General features: G+C 44.3%; 1 pseudogene across 1 annotated transcript in view; it reads right to left on the bottom strand.

Annotated features, from left to right (window-relative positions):
- Positions 1–2836: 2836 nt before the first annotated feature.
- LOC311104613 (GDNF family receptor alpha-4-like) overlaps positions 2837–4850 on the bottom strand; it is a 16986-nt pseudogene continuing 14972 nt past the window's right edge. The window contains exon 9 of the transcript XR_014615834.1: positions 2837–4850. This exon is cut by the window's right edge and continues 3400 nt beyond it. The product of XR_014615834.1 is annotated as a GDNF family receptor alpha-4-like (transcript).

Raw genomic sequence — 4850 nt, forward strand, 5'->3', positions numbered from 1 at the left:
AAGGGACATAAAGTGATGCCACAGTGATAGGCAGTGGACACAGACACACGCACGCAGGCCCACACTCACACACACATGCGCACACTCCTGGATCTTACTGCAGCAATTCATACTTACTAACTACATATTGATACGGCAAACAGCACAGACCCACGGTCTGAACGCTGATGAAAGACTGATGAGTTTGTGTGTGTGTGTGTGTGTGTGTGTGTGTGTGTGTGTGTGTGTGTGTGTGCCTGCCCAGAGAGGCAATGGGTGTGTGTTCACTTCACAGCAGCCAGCCAAGAAGCCAAGGAACACAAAACCACAATGATAATGCGCAAAAATTAACGACCTGTACTCCAACGATAATATGCATATAGATGGACCCTGAATGCATCCTGAGAGAAATCGATAAGGAAGATCATATATTGCAGTTGTATAATTTATTGTGACATACAGAATGCACAACCACAGCACCGGCAACTCCTGCAAATACCCTGCAGCTCAGCATTCCAAACATTAGTGCTGCTTGGTAGATTTCAGCCAGTGGTTTGTGCAGGTGGATGGAAATAAACAGCTCAGGTGTGAATATACAGATCCTGATAGCTGGAGAGTCCCACAGTGTGTGTGTGTTGTAATGCAGTGTTTAATGCAGCATGTCTTCTTCTTATTAGGCCGTTTAACCCTTGTGACCCTCTAATGTTGCAGGATGCAGTCTGCGGAGAGTAGAGATGGAATCTCATCACTCCCAATGGAAGCCATTTAGACGGAGTAGAATGAGTCGTTCTGTACCACCCAGAGATAGACGTTATCTCTCCATCCATTTCTGAATGAAATCCATCTTTATCGGCCCGGCTATTCACAGCCACCCCAATCTCTGACTGCAGTCTCAGCTATTCAGAGAGTACATATCTCTCCATTCCAAACCGATGAAGAAAAAAATGGAGAGAACTAGAGGGAGGGTGGGAGAGAGCTTGAGAAAAGAGAGAGACAGAGAGAGAGAGAGTGGACTAAACTGCAAAGGAAGTGAGCAGAGAAAGAAACTGTGTTGGATTCCTACAGACAGTCAGTATCACAAAGCAGTTTATTTACTGCCTATATCAGGATGCTTGCTTTAAAAGCTGATCTGGAGTCAGATATGAGTTGAGTTTTCTTCCCCCCCCACCAATGCCTGTGCAGTTCCGAGTAGGGTTTTTAACCAGCATTGATCGGATTAGGCTGCAGTCTTCCTTTGTTATCATCAGGGTCGTAAATGTTTAAGGAGCATTAGGAAGCACAAACAAGGTGGACGGAGGAGGGCTTAATGCTTAAATGACCATTACTGGATACCTCTCTCTCCATTTACAGATTAAAAGCTTTACTGGGTCTCCTGCTCCTCCATCTCTCTCCGTCTGAACACTCATCTGTCTGAAAGGAGGAAAAGTTTTGGGTTCCCCAGGGAGGATGGAGGAAGAGAGAGAGAGAGAGAGAGAGAGAGAGAGAGAGAGAGAGAGAGAGAGAGAGAGAGAGAGAGAGAGAGAGAGAGTAAACATGGCCTTTTGTCTGGGCCACGGTGCACCACACAACACACACACAAACACACACGAGCCATGTAATGCCAATGTGCACCACTCTAATTACAGGTCCTGTCTCTCACAGGTTAGAACCCTTTCTCTTACTGACTGACTGATAGCAACATGCTGGAGGGGTAGAGTCATGACACACCAGCCCACACACACACACACTCTGCCCTGGGGCAGAGTGATCATGGAGGAGCAGAGAGCATGAAACCTATTCTTTTTGATTGGACACAGTGGGAGAGAAACCTGTCTGATTATTTAATAGGTCTGTGATTGGTGCTCCTCTGACTCACAGACAGTGTGTGTTTGTGTGTGCGCGTCAGTGTGTGCGTGTTTATAGACGGTTTGGCTGACAACGTCATTGATGGGGCCGGAAGGCGTGCGTTGTTATGATTCTGAACGGTCAGATGGCTAGCAACAATGACAAGAAGCTGGCATGTTGGGAATCATAGGTGGCTCGTTTCAGCTAGTTTTATCTTGTTCTTGATACCATGTCTTGTTTTGAGGTATTTTGACTGATTTCATGTCAATGCTAATATGGCTAAAATTCGCTAGCTAGCTAACCAACAACTGTAACGATGTATTTGAGACAACAAGTGCTCATTGTGCAAATGTATTTATGTTTTCAATAAACATTTGGAGATGAAATATAGTTTATATGTTGTCAACAATCCGTCTGTTTTGCCCCAGAGTTGCGCACGCGTCACTTTTGTTGTTTGGTAGTCACTAATCACTCTTTAATGATTTAAATAAGCACTGGAGAATGTAGTATTGAGGAGAATTGAGACAAAGCAGAAATACATCACAGTGATTTCATTAACCACACACTGACAATGGTCATTAAACCTGATGTAGCGTTTCAGTTACCATCATCATCGTCACTGCTTCAACACAATATCACCATGTTAGAACTAGGATAGAGAATTGGTGTATGTGAAGTTAATCTATAGGCCTTCTTTATACTATTGATAAAAGTACATTGAATAAGTGCCATCTCTGTGCAATTAAAATACCTGTACTTTATTTGCTCATGTACATGGTCTAGTACAGGGGTATTCAAATCGTACCCTACCAGGTCCGGACTACTGCTGGTTTTCTGTTCTACCTGATAATTAATTGCACCCACCTGGCTTCCCAGGTCTAAATCAGTCCCTGATTAGAGGGGAAGCATGAAAAAAGTTGTGGAACTGGCTTTGAGGTCCACATTTGAATTTGAGGGGTCTAGTCAGTGCATTCACAACAGTTCCAAGCCATTTCATTTAAGGTCAACTGCACACTGAAACAGGAAGAGGAAGTAAGGAAATGTAAGATCATATATTTATTATATTCATGTACACAGTGGAGATGTACGTCTGAACAGCAGATAGATGAAAGCACAGAACACTACCTGAATAAGAGAACACTGGGCGGGGTGTGTAGAAGGGTCGAAACAGAACGAGTTCTGAGGGGTAGGGGGGCAAAGCTGGCCCTCTCCTGTGGTACATAGACATGCTTAAAGGGAGCAGGGTGTTGAGAAAATTCACGTCATCAGTGTTTTGGCATCATGGTTTGTTTTGCATTCTTGAACACCAGCAGAACAGTTCAATGATCCTGAATGGTCCTTCCTGTAACTTTCCACTGTCCAATCAGCACATAGAAGATAGTGTGGGAAAGTCTCGTAGCCTGACTAGAGAGAGAGGAGATCGGTCCACTCAGCGTTGCAGCGTTCAGGAGAGCGAGAGAGCAAGAAAGAAAAAAGGGTTTCATCATCATATTGTTGCTGTGCAGAGTAGTCAGACAGTTCAGCTCTGCTTGTCATGAATGTGCGTCTCATATGCAGTCCCAGCATGCGTCCTCTCCCCTCCTGAATACCCATCAGCCCATTCAGCCAGCTACCTGCAGGAGGCACGGCCCACCGGGCAGAAAAATGCTAAAAATGTCTGCTTCACCTCTGGAGGTGCTGGGATAGAAAAAGGCAGAACATCTGAGCATTATTCAGCACCATTTAGCATTATTTGGTGCTACAGCGAACAGAGGCAGGGACAACGCGAACAGAGGCAGGGACAACGCATCACCAGGGATACACAGAGTGACAGACAGAGCTGAGTACAGATGCAGCAGGAAAACATTATAGCCATTGAACATCCTCTGATCTGATAAGAGTCTTCCATATAGGCTTCACACCCATGTCCAACACACAAAGTCATCCTGATGGCCGATATACACTCAATACAACATGACATTGTTTGTGGTAATTACTGCGTGTACGCATAAATAATAGCGTACACATCTGGCATTGACATTTTAATGAGTATGTAGTACAGTACTTCTATCAATTAAAAATGAAAGGTGATTATGAATGTGAAAACAGGGCAGGCAGGTAGAGAGCATAGCAAAGCTGGTTGTCCACACACAGAAACATTTCACACAGAAACATCCATTGAGCGTATGAATGAATCCAATCAATGAATGTGTGTGTTACAGGTGTGGGGTTAAAGGAGAAGTTTAGGAAGGGTTGAGCTCAAATAAGCCTTTCTGCTTTTGTTTCTTTTGTTATTTGTTGAAACTAATAAAAACTATAAGAATGCTGCTCTGTCATCATCCACTGTGTGCCTGGCTGTAGCAGCAAAGCTGTGGCTGTGGTTGTGAGGCTGTGTTACAGTAGAGAGCTGATGCTTTAGGACCTACAGAGTGTGAAATAGATCAGTAAGGGTAAGCTACAGCACTAATACTGCCATATCAGCTTTCACTCACTCTTCCTCTCCGTCTCTCTCGTTCTCCCCCTCCGCTTTCCTCCCTTCTTCTCTCCCTGTACATGTTCCTTACAGAGTGTGTGTAGTGTGTGTCAATCTAGTTCCTTGTGTCCCTTTCTGTTTGTGTTGTTCTTGCTTAGTTTTTATTTCACTCTGACTGTCTCTCCACAGTGGACAGTATAACTAAGCCACGGTGCTGCTAACGTTCCTGTGTCAGGCCAATGATGGATTAAAATGCTCAAGTCCAGGGCAATCAGCCACCATTGAACTAATATTTAACTGTGCGTGTGTGTATGTGTGTGTGTGTGTGTTTATGATAGAGCTGTAATATGAGCGAACAAGAACAGTCAAATAATCCCTTCAGCTACCCTCCTACTCTATGTCAGTTGATTTAACGCATGGCTTCTCAACTTATTTATTTCAGAGATATTGATGTAAATAATTGGTATCCTCTCCTCCTCTCCCTTCTCCCTCTCTCAATCTGTCTGTTGGCAGTGGCGAGGTGTCAGTAGACGACAAACGGCCGCGACAACAATTAAAAAATAACAACAGGCCTCGTAAAGACCCCACACAGGCC

The sequence above is a fragment of the Coregonus lavaretus genome (genome assembly GCF_964263955.1).
Source record: "Coregonus lavaretus genome assembly, chromosome: 29".
Lineage (NCBI taxonomy): Eukaryota > Metazoa > Chordata > Actinopteri > Salmoniformes > Salmonidae > Coregonus > Coregonus lavaretus.